This window comes from Erythrolamprus reginae, chromosome 3 (genome assembly GCF_031021105.1).
Source record: "Erythrolamprus reginae isolate rEryReg1 chromosome 3, rEryReg1.hap1, whole genome shotgun sequence".
Taxonomy (NCBI): Eukaryota; Metazoa; Chordata; class Lepidosauria; order Squamata; family Dipsadidae; genus Erythrolamprus; species Erythrolamprus reginae.
Genome location: NC_091952.1, coordinates 256,336,266 through 256,353,223, shown reverse-complemented (window position 1 = coordinate 256,353,223; position 16,958 = coordinate 256,336,266). Strand labels below are relative to the sequence as shown.

Below are 16,958 nucleotides of genomic sequence, written 5' to 3'. Positions count from 1 at the left end.
AATTATCAGATCTGTGCCAGGAGTAATTAACCACCAGTGGGGGGCTGAGGAGGAGGAAGGAACAACAGGTGCTTTCCTGGGAGGGGGTCTTTTCCCCGTATCCAGCGCTATGGGGTGAGAATGTGGTAGCAATAGGGAAAGGGGTCCCCAAAAGGTGTGCATGGCCAGTTTTGGGGTGGGGGAGGTCCATAGGACACAGGTAGTTATAGCTGCAATTGGCCCCAGTATTTATATTTCTAAATGAGACTGATTTTGCCCGATTTTAAATAGAAACCTAGAAGATTGATGGCAGAAAAAGACCTCGTGGTCCATCTAGTCTGCCCTTATACTATTTCCTGTGTTTTATCTTAGGATGGATATATGTTTATCCCAGGCATGTTTAAATTCAGTGACTGTGGATTTACCAACCACGTCTGCTGGAAGTTTGTTCCAAGGATCTACTACTCTTTCAGTAAAATAATATTTTCTCATGTTGCTTTTGATCTTTCCCCCAACTCACTTCAGATTGTGCCCCCTTGTTCTTGGGTTCACTTTCCTATTAAAAACACTTCCCTCCTGGACCTTATTTAACATATTTAAATGTTTCGATCATGTCCCCCCTTTTCCTTCTGTCCTCCAGACTATACAGATGGAGTTCATGAAGTCTTTCCTGATACGTTTTATGCTTAAGACCTTCCACCATTCTTGTAGCCCGTCTTTGGACCCCTTCAATTTTGTCAATCTCTTTGTGTAGGTGAGGTCTCCAGAACTGAACACAGTACTCCAAATGTGGTCTCACCAGCGCTCTATATAAGGGGATCACAATCTCCCTCTTCCTGCTTGTTATACCTCTAGCTATGCAGCCAAGCATCCTATTTGCTTTTCCTACTGCCCGACCACACTGCTCACCCATTTTGAGACTGTCAGAAATCACGACCCCTAAATCCTTTTCTTCTGAAGTTTTTGCTAACACAGAACTGCCAATTTACGACATTCTTGCCACTGTTCTTTCCCCCCCCCATGAAATTTTTATTTTCTCCCACATAAAATAAAAAACAATACATCATTTCCAACACATAATCAAGCTTATTATCAAACATATACATATTTTTTGTTTTTACTTTGTAGCCATTCAGTGGAAGCTGTTATCTCTCTTTCTTTTAAAAAAGGACTCTACCAACTTATAATGTCTTATATATTGATAAACCTCTTAAAATATCGCTTTTCTCCATCCAATATTAAAACATTACAATAACCTATATATTAATTGCTGGTCATCAAATCCACATCTTATTTTGAGCTTACAAATCTATTGGACTAATTATACCAAAAACAATTTTCTTATAATACATAGCAACTGAGTAAATATATATATATATACATACACTGCTCAGAAAAATAAAGCGAACACTTAAACAATAGAATATAACTCCAAGTAAATCAAACTTCTGTGAAATCAAACTGTCCACTTAGGAAGGAACACTGATTGATAATCAATTTCACCTGCTGTTGTGCACATTCAATTTTGTATAGAACAAAGTATTCAATGAGAATATTTCATTTTTATTATTATTATTTTATTTTTATTGGATTTGTATGCCGCCCTTCTCTGGAGACTCGGGGCGGCTAACAGCAATAATAAGACAGCATATAATAATAATCCAATACTAAAAACAATTAAAAACCCATTATAATAAAAACCAAACAGACATACAGACATACCATGCATAAAACTGTAAAGGCCTAGGGGGAAAGGGTATCTCAATTCCCCCATGCCTGGCGGCAGAGGTGGGTTTTTAGGAGCTTACAAAAGGCAAGGAGGGTGGGGGCAATTCTAATCTCTGGGGGGAGTTGGATATGTTCTTTGAGTGTTCCCTTTATTTTTTTGAGCAGTGTATATAAGATAGATCTTCATATTACAACAAAAAATCTAGAAAATATTTCTAAATCTAGAAAACCATAATCCTACATGTCTAATAAACTAATTATTCCAGTATAATTATCATATTATTTTTATTATTATTATTTATTAGACTTGTATGCCGCCCTTCTTACTAGTTGCAATACGCAAATGTATTTTATATATAATCTATCCCATTATTATACAATAGAATGAATGAAATATTCTCATTGAATACAAAGTTGAATGTGCACAACAGCAGGTGAAATTGATTGTCCATCAGTGTTGCTTCCTAAGTGGACAGTTTGATTTCACAGACGTTTGATTTACTTGGAGTTCTATTGTGTTGTTTACGTGTTCCCTTTATTTTTTTTTGAGCAGTGTATAATACATTTCTTTCCTAATATTTCCTCCCTCCAATTTTACAAATCTCGGCAGGTGTTAAATCAGTAACCCTGTTGTTAAATGAACTTGGCTTCCCCCTCGACTTGGCTTGCAACTGTCATAAGTACCGGTCAGTTTCCAAGCTTGTGAATTTTGATCCTGCGACTGTAGGGATTCTTGCAGTGTGAAACTCTTTCTTTTTTTTTTGGACATTTCAAAACGGTCACTAAACAGATTGTCGTAAGTTGAGGACCACTGGGCCAGGTTAGGAGAAGGAGCAGGGTGGTGGATGCCGACGGTCATGTCTGTTGCAAAAGTGGATGCGGGAATTATTTTTGGAGATGGGTTGGCACCGCGGTCAAGGACGGTTGTATTTTAAGAAAGGTATATGTCTGCTTCTTCGTTTCTAACCCGAATATCTCCTTCCGCTGGGTTTAATCCAGGGCTGGAGGGAGGAAAACATCTATTATAGGCCTTTCTGAGTCATTCCCTGGTTTGTGCATTTTTGACCTGGGCAATTTCCTGCCAGCGGGTGAGAAGATGTTGGAGGGGAACATTTGGACCGCAGGGCTGAACTCTGCACGTTGAGCAGAAACAGCAGGTCCATGGAGGATGAGGAGGGGGGCTTCTCCAACAGCCCCTCGCCCAGGTTCAGGACTAAGGCCAGCGTCTTGCAGGGGGCTGCCTTCCTTTGCCACAAATTAAACCGGTGGGAAATGACCAGCTCGCCAAGGCTGAGCGAAGACCACTGCTTGGTGCACCCATCTCCGAAAAGGTCTCTAAATTTAGCCGATTATCCTTGGAAGGACTTTTCACGGATCCGTGCAATTATAAGGCAATTTATTTCTACAAAGCTGGGAGCAGAAGTTGGGGGTGGGTGGGGTAACTGGGGCACAGTGAGTATCCAGTAAGTCTGCGGCCAGAGATGGAGGGGTTGGAGGGCTGATTTTCCTACTGAAAATCTTTCCTCCCTCCCTCCCTCCCTCCCTCCCTCTTTCTTTCTTTCTTTCTTTCTTTCTTTCTTTCTTTCTTTCTTTCCTTCCTTCCTTCCTTCCCTCCCTCCCTCCCTCCCTTTCTTTCTTTCTTTCTTTCCTTCCTTTCTTCCTTCCTTCCATCTTTCCCTCCCTCCCTCCCTTTCTTTCTTTCTTTCTTTCTTTCTTTCCTTCCTTCCTTCCATCCTTCCTTCCATCCTTCCCTCCCTTCCCTCCATCCTTCCCTCCCTCCCTCTCCTTCCTTCCTTCCTTCCTTCCTTTTTCTTTCAGAACCTCTTTCTTTAGAAAGCAGCTTAGAATAACAGAGCAGCAAGGGAACCTGAAGGTCTTCTAGTCCAGCCCCCAGCTCAGGCAGGAAACCCTGCACCCTTTCAGAATAGAATAGAATTCTTTATTGGCCAAGTGTGATTGGACACACAAGGAATTTGTCTTTGGTGCAGATGCTTTGAGTGTACCTAAGAGAAAAGAGACATTTGTCAAGAATCATGAGGTCCAACACTTAACGATTGTCATAGGGGTCAAATAAGCAATGAGGAAACAATCAATATTAATAAAAATATTAAGGATACAAGCAACAAGTTAGTCATGCAGTCCTAAGTGGGAGGAAAAGGATGATATTACTAGTAGTAATAGTAGTGCAGACTTAGTAAATAGTTTCACAGTGTTGAGGGAATGATTTGTTTAGCAGAGTGATGGCGTTTGGGAAAAAACTGTCCTTGTGTCTAGTTGTCTTGGTGTGCAGTGCTCTGTAGTGACATTTTGCGGGTCGGAGTTGAAAGAGTTCATGTCCAGGATGCGAGGGGTCAGTCAATATTTTCACAGACCTCTTTTTGACTCGTGCAGTCTACAGGTCCTCAATGGAAGGCAGGTTGTAAGCAATTGCTTTTTCTGCAGTTCTGATTCTCCTCTGAAGTCTGTGTCGGTCTTGTTGGGTTACAGAACCAAACCAGACTGCTCTAGAGGTGCAGATGACAGACTCAATGATTCCTCTGTAGATCCAAGACCAGGGAAGTCTTAATACCACTCTACTACGCCCTAGTCCGACCACACCTGGAGTACTGTGTTCAGTTCTGGTCACCACACTTCAAAAAAGACATTGAAACTCTGGAGAAGGTGCAGAAAAGAGCAACCAAGATGATTAAGGGATTGGAAACCAAGACTTACGAAGAGAGACTGAGGGAACTGGGCATGGATAGCCTAGAGAGAAAAGGAGGGCCAGGGGGGACATGATAGCAGTCTACAGGTATATGAGGGGATGTCACAGAGAGGAGGGGATCACTTTATTCTCCAGGGCACCAGAGGGCCGGACGAGGAATAACGGCTGGAAGCTGACCAAGGAGAGATTCAACCGGGAAATAAGGAAGAACTTCCTGACGGTCAGAACGATCAACCAGTAGAACAACTTACCAGCAGACATTGTGAACTCCAATACTCTGGACATTTTAAAGAGGAAATTGGACTGCCATTTGGCTGGGATGCTATAGGGCTCCTGCTTAGGCAGGGGGCTGGACTTGATGACCCGCATGGTCCCTTCCAACTCTAACAATAAATAAATAAACTGAATAGAAAAGAATACACAGCCTTGATTGCCAACCAAGAGCCAAATTAAAATATTTATTTATTTATTGTTCATTTATAAGTAGTAGCTTGTATGGCTGTCTCTGTGAATTCTACAATTCTGGGTGGTTTAACAGTAAATTAGGATTTAACAATAACACCCCCCCCCCCTTTTAAAAATAGGCATGATAGCATTAATACAATGCAGTTGGGGTCACCAAAGTTGTTGCCTTTGTCTCCAGAAATAGCCGTGCAGCTGAACTGCCTTTTGACCCAATGCCAGAGGGAATAGCCTAGTTTTGAAACCTTTTCAGAATGTCAAAGAATCGTCCGGGTCTCGTGAGAGAAGAAAGGGGAGGGTCTTCTGTCCTTTGGGGCTGTTCAGAAGGCACAAAAGGCGCATTGCTTAAGTGCCATCACACTGTTGGTTCTGGTGTGTTGCGCAGAATGAAACAAAAGTGTTGGTAATGACCTATAAAGCCCTACATGGCATCGGGCCAGAATATCTACAGGACCGCCTCCTGCCGCATAAATCCCAGTGACCGGTCAGGTCCTGTTGACTAGATAATGCCGGTAGGCGGGACCTAGGGGAAGAGCCTTCTCTGTGGGGGGCCCGGCCCTCTGGAATCAGCTCCCCCCGGAGATTCGTACTGCTCCCCCCCTCCTTGCCTTCCGCAAGAGTCTCAGACTCACCTATGTCGTGGGCTTGGGGCCAATAGATTCTTGCGCCCTGGCTGATGAATAGACTGAGAGAAACTGATTGAACAGGAATGGTTTTATATTTATATTTTATATTTAATTAATTGGACCCGAAATGTTATGTATTGTTTTATTATATGTTGTGAGCCGCCCCGAGTCCTCAGAGAGGGGCGGTATAAAAGTGCAAGAAAGAAAGAAAGAAGGGAGGGAGGTAGAGAGAGAGAGAGAGAATGAATGAAAGAAAGAAAGAAAGAAAGAAAGAAAGAAAGAAAGAAAGAACTACAGGCCAGTTAGCTTGACATCAGTGGTAGTTAAAATGATGGAGACTCTACTCAAAAAGAGGATAAATCAGCACCTAAAAAACAATAACTTATTGGACGCAAATCAGCATGGCTTTACTGAAGGCAAATCATGTCAGACTAATCTCATTGATTTCTTTGACTATGTCACAAAGGTGTTGGATGAAGGTGGTGCCGTGGATATTGCCTACCTGGACTTCAGCAAAGCCTTTGATACGGTTCCACATAAAGAGCTGATAGATAAATTAGTGAAGATTGGACTTAATCCCTGGATAGTTCAGTGGATTTGCAGCTGGCTGAAGCGTAGACATCAAAGAGTTATTGTTAATGGCGAGTATTCTGAGCAGAGTCAGGTTACAAGCGGTGTGCCACAAGGGTCTGTTCTGGGTCCTATTCTTTTTAATATGTTTGTGAGTGACATAGGGGAAGGTTTGGTAGGGAAGCTTTGCCTATTTGCCGATGACTCTAAAGTGTGCAATAGAGTTGATATTCCTGCAGGCGTCTGTAATATGGTAAATGATTTAGCTTTACTAGATAAATGGTCAAAGCAATGGAAACTGCAGTTTAATGTTTCCAAATGTAAAATAATGCACTTGGGGAAAAAGAATCCTCAATCTGAGTATTGTATTGGCAGTTCTGTGTTAGCAAATACTTCAGAAGAAAAGGATTTAGGGGTAGTGATTTCTGACAGTCTCAAAATGGGTGAACAGTGCAGTCAGGCGGTAGGGAAAGCAAGTGGGATGCTTGGCTGCATAGCTAGAGGTATAACAAGCAGGAAGAGGGAGATTGTGATCCCCTTATATAGAGCGCTGGTGAGACCACATTTGGAATACTGTGTTCAGTTCTGGAGACCTCACCTACAAAAAGATATTGACAAAATTGAACGGGTCCAAAGACGGGCTACAAGAATGGTGGAAGGTCTTAAGCATAAAACGTATCAGGAAAGACTTAATGAACTCAATCTGTATAGTCTGGAGGACAGAAGGAAAAGGGGGGACATGATCGAAACATTTAAATATATTAAAGGGTTAAATAAGGTCCAGGAGGGAAGTGTTTTTAATAGGAAAGTGAACACAAGAACAAGGGGACACAATCTGAAGTTAGTTGGGGGTAAGATCAAAAGCAACATGAGAAAATATTATTTCACTGAAAGAGTAGTAGATCCTTGGAACAAACTTCCAGCAGATGTGGTAGATAAATTCACAGTAACTGAATTTAAACATGCCTGGGATAAACATATATCCATCCTAAGATAAAATACAGAAAATAGTATAAGGGCAGACTAGATGGACCATGGGGTCTTTTTCTGCCATCAGACTTCTATGTTTCTATGTTTCTAAGAAAGAAAGAAGGAGGGAGGGAGAGAGAAAGAAAGAAAGAGGGAGGGAGAAAGAAAGAGGGAGGGAGGGAGAGAAAGAAAGAAAGGAGGGAGGGAGAGAGAGAGAGAGAAAGAAAGAAAGAGGGAGGGAGAGAGAGAGAAAGAAAGAAAGAGGGAAAGAGGGAGGGAGGGAGGAAGGGAGAGAAAGTGTGGTTTCACTATTAATCGACCCAATGCCATCTAGAGCTTCACAGTATTTCATGACCAATTTGGTCCAGTGGTGAAGATACCGGTTTAGAAACCTGGAGCTGTTGAGTTCTAGTCCTGCCTTAGGCGTGAAACCTGGCTGGCTGACTTGGGGCCACTCCCGAGGAGATGGTGAGTTCTAGTCCTGCCCCTTTATAAAGCCTTATAATAAGACCACCCTAGGAATACTGCATCCCTTCCCTCCCCCCCACACGCATGCGGATCCCCCCCCCATCCACGCTGCCCCTTGAACATGCGTGCAGGCCTTTCTGAAGCCTGGTAGGTGGAAAGAATTCCCAAACGGGCAAAATGGAAGTTTAGGAAAACGCACTTCTAATTTGCCATTGTGCTGTTTTTTTTACTCTGGAAGGTTCCTGACGCTCCAGAGTGCAAAAAATAGCACAACAGGCAAACCGGAAGTTCGGAAAATGCACTTCCATTTTGCCCGTTGTGCTGTTTTTTTGCACTCTGGGGCTTCGGGAAGCTTCCTTAAACCCTCCAGAGTGCCAAAAACAGCACCAACGGTCAAACCAGAAATGCATTTTTCCAAACTTCTGGTTTGTCTGTTGGGGGATATTTTTGCCCCCAGGGCTCCAGCGAAGTTTCCCTGAAGCATCCATGGGACGAAATGGCCTTTCTCAAGGCCGAAAATCACCCGGTGCGTGCTGGAGCTGAAACATGGCAAAGTCTGGCATGCCCTCCCATACGGCTCCACGTGCCACCTGTGGCCCGTGTGCCGTAGGTTCGTCATCGCGGGTCTAAGGTCTCCTGCTTAGGCTGGGGGTTGGACTAGAGGACCTCCAAGACCCCTCCCAACTCTGTCATTCTGTGTCTGTGACTCCAAAGCCAATATTGTGGGTTGAATTGAGTCCTCAACAAGGACGGTTAACTCTGCAGTCTTGGGCGCCCGGAGCAGGTTTGGTATCTCTGCTGCCATCAGCATCTTTGAAGTGACAGCCGGTTTAATAGCACCACCACGGACCTCAAGCAAGGGCAGGCAAAGGTCGGCGGAATTCTTACTTCGACTCCAACCTTAGTATAAAACTAATGAAGACGGAGGGAGTAAATAGAGGCCCCGGGAGCAGGAGGTGGGGAAAGGTGACCTCGTGTCTTGTAGTTGTTTCCCGGGACTTTGCTGTTTCGTTCCTTGTTGGTGGCTGTGTTGTTTTTATTGGAGGGTGGGGGAGAAAACCCACTTTTCTTAAAAGCTCAGAGGGGGCTGGAATCAGGCTTAATAGCAGTGGCTGCGAGAAGGAATTTGGAGTCTTAGTCGGCAAACAATTAAATAGAAGCCAGCAGTGTGCGATGCCAGCCAAAAAAGCCAAGGCAATCTTATTGCATTAACTATTTTTTAATTTTTGTCACATATGTATTGGTGATATACAAAGATATACATGATACAAGTAAGAGAAACGTAGAAACATGGAAGATTGAAGGCAGAAAAAGACCTCGTGGTCCATCTAGTCTGCCCTTATTCCATTTCCTGTATTTTATATTAGTTGGATATACGTTTATCCCAGGCATGTTTCAATTCAGATACTGTGGATTGACCAACCATGTCTGCTGGAAGTTTGTTCCAAGCATCTACTACTCTTTCAGTAAAATGATATTTTCTCACGTTGCTTCTGATCTTTCCCCCAACTAACTTCAGATTGTGTCCCCTTGTTCTTGTGTTCACTTTCCTATTAAAAACACTTCCCTCCTGGACCTTATTTAACTGTTTAACATATTTAAATGTTTCGATCACATCCCCCCTTTTCCTTCTGTCCTCCAGACTAGACAGATTGAGTTCATTAAGATACTTTTTATGTATTGAACGAGTATTTGGACTTTTAAAACCCACCCTTTGCATTAGTCATTCTATAATGTTTCTCAGCTGGAACTACATGTGATATCCTACCAGTTTCTTTAATAGAGTACAGTAGTGCTGTAGAAGACTTTTATGAATTTTTAATGGATTTAAAATTTTCAATGGGTTTAATTGATTTAAGCCCCCTTTGAAAACCCGTGAAGTAGCGAGGGATTACTCTATGAAGAAATGATGTAAGGACGGGAGCCACGGGGCAGTCCTCTTCCCCCCCTGCCCTAAACGTGCTACCTGTCCCCCCCAGGTACCGTCAGCCCTGCCAGCCTCCATCCATGCTGAAAATTGCATCTTGATGCCACCGAGGCAGGAAGAGACTGCTAAGCAGTATAAAAGGCAGGCAATTATCCGACCATAGAAGGTCGAGAGGACCACGGAGCATCAGGGCTCCCCTCTCCCCCTCCTGCTGCGTGCCGACAGCTTCTTCCTGGCAGAACGGACAGTTCTTGACAGCTCTCGATGTTCTTGTGCGTTTCTTTGCCATGGGGTGTGTGTGTGTTCGTTTCCCCCCTTCCTGCCTTCTTGGTGCTTTGGGTTGGTAGGTCTCGGTATAGCTAGGCTATGAGACCTTCGACATACACCGAGCAGAGATTAAGAAGAGTGCAGAGGTGTGTGTGTTATAGCCAGTAATGACACAGACTTAGTTATGCTGATTAAGTGCTATTTACATATATATACATAAAACAGAAACAATCCATAAACTGCACATAGCAAGCACTAAGCAATGCAATATAAACTGCATATAACAAGCACTAAGCAATGCAATATAAACTGCACATAGCAAGCACTAAGCAATGCAATATAAACTGCTTATAACAAGCATTAAGCAATACACACTCCCCCCTCAAGGAAAAGACAAAAGTGAATGAGCAATTCAGCATCATTGTAGGAGAGAGTACTGGCGCCCTCTTATGGCGAACCAGCCCAAACTCTTAAAGTGATATTACTACTTAAATACAAGAAACTACAATAGGCAGTTTAACATGGCAATCCCAAACAACCATGTACCATGTACTAGCACTTTGCTAAAACTCTTTTTAACTAGTCTGTCCAAGAAAGCAAAGCAGGAGGCAGTGGGTAGGGTGGCTGATGGGGATGGTGGAAGCGGGGTGGCGCAGTGGTTAGAGTGCAGCACTGCAGGCTCCTTCAGCTAACTGCTAGCTGTAGTTCAGCGGTTCAAATCTCACCAATGGCTCAAGGTTGGCTCAGCCTTCCATCCTTCCGAGGTGGGTCAAGTGAGGACCCAGATTGTTGGGGACAAAAGGCTGATTTTGTAAACTGCTTAGAGAGGGCTGTAAAAATACTGTGAAGTGGTATATGTCTAAATTATATTGCAAGAAAGAAAGGAGGGAGGGAGGAAATAAAGAAAGAAAGAGAAAGAGAGAGAGGAAGGAAGGAAGGAAAGGAAGGAAGGAAGGAAGGAAGGGAGGGGGTCGGGGTGGCACAGTGTTTAGAGTGCAGCCCTGCAGGCCCCTTCATCTAAATACTAGCTATAGTTCAGCGGTTCAAATCTCACCAGCGGCTCAAGGTTGACTCGGCCTTCCGTCCTTCCGAGGTGGGTCAAATGAGGACCCAGATTGTTGTGGGCAAGAGGCTGATTCTGTAAACCACTTAGAGAGGGCTGGTAAAGCACTACGAAGTGCTATATAAGTCTAAACGCTATTGCAGCTGTGAACTGCTGGGATCCTCGCAAGGACATTCCCCGCCCCAAAATGGTTCATTTTTTTTAAAAAAAAGAATTAACCAAAGTTTTGAAAGGTTGAAATAGCTTCCCGCATTTCCTGCATCCTTTTTTTTTAGCAATAAGGGAATTGGAGCTGCATATATCTCTTCGCAATACGGCTGTTAATGTATGAGCAGAGTAACCCTGGTTTCCCAAGGTTGTGCACACACAGAAACGTTTAGCTAGAGATGAGTTGTGAGTAACTACTCAGCCACACACAGATATATTAAGTTGAATTAAAGTTTACTTTGAGAAATAACATCTTCAGATAAACAGCCTGAAGTCATACACATACATGGAGAGGGGCGGCATACAAATCCAATCAATCAATCAATCAATCAATAAATAAATCCAATAAATAAATCCATAAATAAATAAATCCAATAAATCCAATAAATAAATAAATAAATAAATCCAATCAATCAATAAATAAATCCAATAAACAGATAGATAGGTAAATAAATAAATAAATAAATTCAGAATAACAATCCAAATATTACCAAGTATATAGTCTTTCTTACCAGTCATAATCAGCAAACAAAGATAATAATAATAATAACAACAGCAACAATAACAACAACAACAACAATAATAATAATAATTTATTAGATTTGTATGCTGCCCCTCTCCAAGAATTCGGAGTCTTTATTTTACTTATTTATTTTATTTGCCATACAAATATAGTATTGTATTGTAGTATGTTTAACATAATATAAGTATAAAGTAGAGATAGCAAAGATGAAAAAGACATTAGGACAGGAATGGTAGGCACAAAGGTGCACTTATGCACACCCCTTAAACACATGTCTAAACACATTTTAGCTATAATACATGACTACAGTACAGAGAGATTGCAGAGCTCACCTAACAGTGAGTAGCCAGAGAGAAACAGAGAGGCTGACTCAGAGAAATAAGCTATAAACTCTAGCTCCCTCCTGTGGCTGTCTGCAACCCCTGCAGCCAATATATTGCCAACCCAACAGTTACAGACAGAGTCCTAACAAGTGTGCTTGAGATGCTGTCCGCATGATTCGAACCCGTGCATTGCGTCAAACGTAGATGAATTCTCTGGGGCGGCCGTATGGTGGGGGTGACGAAACTTGGATGTGGATGATCCCCCCCACAAGCAACGCTTCCAGTCTTTCTTTTTTCCAGAGAGGCAGGCTGGAAAAACAGAACAGAGCCGCTTAAAAGCGCACTTAATTCCATTAAAAAATAATAAAACCACCCGGTAGAAAAATGTTAATGGATGTGTGAGTCGAAAGGGTGATGCCTCAGGTGAGTCTCCGACGGCAATTAAGCTCTAATGGGATGGAGCGCACACCCCGGGCTTTGGGATTTCCTTTGATATTTTTTTTTTTAATTTATCTTTTAAAAATTGCCTGGGATGCTCTGAGCGCAGGAGAGGACCTCCCCCTCTCCGTCCACCCCCCCCACACTTATTCCCCCCCCCCACCTGTGTCTCCTTTCTCACTCCAGTCTGCATGTCTGTCGGGATTGACGTATCCGAAGGGCTTGCTGGGGTTTTGGAAGCAATAAACGAAGGGAAAGTGATGATGGAATCGTTTCGGAACAGCCAAATGTTAATAGGGGGGCATGGAAGTCTCGGGCAGATATGGAGGTAACTCTCCCTCCCTTCTGTCCTTCTTTCTTTCTATCTTCCCTCCCTCCCTCCCATGCGTTTGCTTGCTTGCTTCCCTCCCTACCTACAGCTTCCTCCCTGCCTCCCTTCATTTTTTCTTCCTTCCTTCCTTCCTTCCTTCTTTCCTTCCTATCTTTCTTTTCTTCCTTTTTCCTCCCATCCTCCATTTTCTTTCCTTCTTTCCTCCCTCCTTCCCTTCAGCTTCTTTCCTCCCTCCTTTCTCTCGCCCTCCCTTCCATCCTTCTCTATTCTCTTCCCCTCCTTCATTCCCTCCCATCTTCCTTTTTTACTTCCTCCCTCCCTCCCTTCCTCCCTCCTTTCCTCCCTCTGTTCCTCTCTTTTCTTGCCTTCCTTCATTCCTCCCATCCTTTCATCCTTCTCCATTCTCTTCCCTTCCCTCCTATCTTCCTCCCTCCCTCCCTCCCTATTTTCCTCCCTCTGTTCCTCTCTTTTCTTTCCTTCCTTCATCCCTCCCTCCCTTTCATCCTTCTCCATTCTCTTCTCCTCCCTCCCTCCTTCCCATCTTCCTTCCTTCATTTGCATCTTCTTTCTCCTCATCTGCATCCCTCCCTCCTTCCTACCCATCCACCCACCTACCTTCTGCTCAAACTTCAGCTTTTTAACAAACTATTGGCGCATGGAATTATGGGAATTATGGGTGTGGGCACACACGTGCATGCCCCCCCCCTGCTCCAACCTTTTCGCACGTGAATCAAAGGTTCACCATCACTGATCTCAGTTGTTCTTCTCCCCCCCCCCAAAGTCTCAACATCTTTTTTTTTGGTTCCGTGGCAACCAAAACATTCCAGCTGTGATCTTACTAACATAGAAACCTAGAAGATTGAGGGCAGAAAAAGACCTCCTGGTCCATCTAGTCTGCCCTTATACTATTTCCTGTATTTTATCTTCGGGTGGAACTATGTTTATCCCAGGCATGTTTCAATTCGGTGACTGTGGATTGACCAAGAGCCTCCAAAACTGAAACAGCTCCTGGAGGAGAAAAGGAAGGAGGGTCCAGGGAGTCCCCCCCCCATCTCAGGGAGGAAACAGGGCCGGAAAAGGTGGGGAGAAGCCTCCGTGGGGCCTCTCTAGGAATCTCCTGGGAGGAAACAGGGCCAGAAACGGTGGGGAGACGCCTCCGTGGAGCCTCTCTAGGAATCTCCTAGGAGGAAACAGGGCCGGAAAAGGTGGGGAGACGCCTCCGTGGAGCCTCTCTAGGAATCTCCTAGGAGGAAACAGGGCCGGAAAAAGTGGGGAGAAGCCTCCGTGGGGCCTCTCTAGGAATCTCCTGGGAGGAAACAGGGCCGGAAAAGGTGGGAAGACGCCTCCGTGGAGCCTCTCTAGGAATCTCCTAGGAGGAAACAGGGCCGGAAAAGGTGGGGAGACGCCTCCGTGGGGCCTCTCTAGGAATCTCCTAGGAGGAAACAGGGCCGGAAAAGGTGGGGAGACGCCTCCGTGGAGCCTCTCTAGGAATCTCCTAGGAGGAAACAGGGCCGGAAAAGGTGGGGAGACGCCTCCGTGGAGCCTCTCTAGGAATCTCCTAGGAGGAAACAGGGCCGGAAAAGGTGGGGAGAAGCCTCCGTGGGGCCTCTCTAGGAATCTCCTGGGAGGAAACAGGGCCGGAAAAGGTGGGGAGAAGCCTCCGTGGAGCCTCTCTAGGAATCTCCTGGGAAGTAACAGGGCCTCTACCCTCCCTGTGGTTTCCCCAATCGCACACGTTATTTGCTTTTACATTGATTCCTATGGGGAAAATTGCTGCTTCGTACTTAAGAACCCGGTCACGGAACAAATTAAGTTCATAAGCAAAGGTACCACTGTACTAACTTAAATTAAAGTTTACTTTGAGAAATAACATCTTCAGATAAACTAAAGTCATACACATTATAACTCAGAATAACAATCCAAATATTACCAAGTACATTGTCTTTCTTACCCGTTGTCTTTGTCATCATCAGCAAAGATATGAAGCTTAAACACATTTTAGCTATAATACACGACTACAATACAGAGAGATTGCAGAGACATTGTAGCCAGAGAAAGAGAAACAGAGAGGGTGACTCAGAGAAATAAGCTATAAACTCTAGCTCCCTCTTGTGGCAGACTGCAACACCTGCAGCCAATACACTGCTCAAAAAGATAAAGGGAACCCTCAAAGAACCCATCCTAGATCTGAATGAATGAAATATTCTCATTGAATACTTTGTTCTGTACAAAGTTGAATGTGCACAACAGCAGGTGAAATGGATTGGCAATCAGCGTTGCTTCCTAAGTGGACAGTTTGATTTCACAGAAGTTTGATTTACTTGGAGTTCTACTGTGTTGTTTAAGTGGTCCCTTTATTTATTTATTTTTGAGCAGTGTATATTGCCACCCCAACTATTATAGACAGAGTCCTAACAGGTCTCCTGATTGAGCAGGGGCTGGACTAGAAGATCTCCAAGGTCCCTTTTAGCTCTATTCTGATTCTGAGTGTGATTGTTTGCAAGACCTCTGGAGGCTACAACAAAAGATCCACGGGAAGGGATTCGAACGCAATGCCCCTGCAAGCGCTAGGCCTAGGGGCCTCGTTAATTTAAGCTTGCTGTCAGAGCTAATTTCTATCGCAGCTTGATCGTGGTTTGATTTTTTTAAAAAAAAGAACTCTGCATTCCCTCTGCCGCAAACCCCTTTCCTCCCTCCGCCTCTTATTCCTGCTTCCTTCATTAGCACAAACACCTCCCCTGTCAAGGCCCTTTCTCCTGGATTTTAAAAATTCCACCACGGCTCCGTTCTTCCTCGTGCAACGCTCTTGGTGAAGGGCATATGCCGACGGAATAAAATTTGCACATTTTTGCATGCTTTCCCCCCCCTCTTTTACAGCAAAAGCCATGTTCACACAATAGCTGCTTTTCCCCCACAGCCGATTTAACCCACTCAGCACGACCAGAATCAAGCCTCCAAATTCCCATCACTAAGCGAGATGGTTGTTAAATGAATTTGGCCTTGTTTTTATGACCTTTGGCGCCCACGCATGGGTTTTAGTGCTGCAGGAAAAAAAACCCATCCTCAGCTTTTAGAAACATAGAAAATTGACAGCAGAAAAAGACCTCCTGATCCATCTAGTCTGCCCTTATATCCAAGCGACCAGTTAGGTCCCACAGAGTGGGTCTTCTCCGGGTCCTGTCAACCAAACAATGTCACATGGCGGGACCCAGGGGAAGAGCCTTCTCTGTGGCAGCCCTGGCCCTCTGGAACCAACTCCCCCCAGAGATTAGAATTGCCCCCATCCTCCTTGCCTTTCGAAAGCTGCTTAAAACCCACCTCTGCCGCCAGGCATGGGGGAACTGAGATACTCTTTCCCCCTAGGCCTTTACAATTTTATGCATGGTATGTCTCTATGTATGATTGGTTTTTTATATTAATGGGTTTTTAACTGTTTTTAGTATTGGATTTTGTTATATACTGTTTTATTGTTGTTGTTAGCTACCCCGAGTCTGCGGAGAGGGGCGGCATACAAATCCAATAAATAATAATAATAATAATAATAATAATAATAATAATAATAATAATAATAATAATTTCTTGTATAAATTCAGCAACTCTGGATTTAGCAACCACGTCTGCTGGAAGTTTGTTCCAAGCCTCTACTACTCTTTCAATAAAATAATATTTTCTCACGTTGCTTCTGATCTTTCCCCCAACTAACCTCAGATTGTGTCCCCTTGTTCTTGTGTTCACTTTCCTATTAAAAACACTTCCCTCCTGAACCTTATTTAACCCTTTAACATATTTAAATGTTTCGATCATGTCCCCCCTTTTCCTTCTGTCCTCCAGACTATACAGATTGAGTTCATTAAGTCTTTCCTGATACGTTTGATGCTTAAGACCTTCTACCATTTTTGTAGCCCGTCTTTGGACCCTTCAATTTTGTCAATATCTTTTTTAGATGAGGTCTCCAGAACTGAACACAGTATTCCAAATGGGGTCTCACCAGCGCTCTATATAGCGGGATCACAATCTCCCTCTTCCTGCTTGTTATACCTATAGCTATGCAGCCAAGCATCCTACTTGCTTTCCCTACCACCTGACCACACTGTTCACTGTCAGAAATCACTACCCCTAAATCCTTCTCTTCTGAAGTTTTTGCTAACACAGAACTGCCAATACAATACTCAGATTGAGGATTCCTTTTCCCCAAATGCATTATTTTACATTTGGAAACATTAACCTGCAGTTTCCATTGCTTTGACCACTTATCTAGTAAAGCTAAATCATTTGCCATATTACAGATGCCTCCAGGAATATCAACCCTATTGCACACTTTTTAAATGCCGAATATTGTCGTGATTGAATTGTTGCAACAACTGAGCCTGTTC

General features: G+C 43.7%; 1 protein-coding gene across 3 annotated transcripts in view; it reads left to right on the top strand.

Annotated features, from left to right (window-relative positions):
* ARHGAP39 (Rho GTPase activating protein 39) overlaps positions 1 to 16,958 on the top strand; it is a 150,181-nt gene that overhangs the window by 75,377 nt on the left and 57,846 nt on the right. The gene's annotated exons all lie outside the window — the stretch shown is intronic.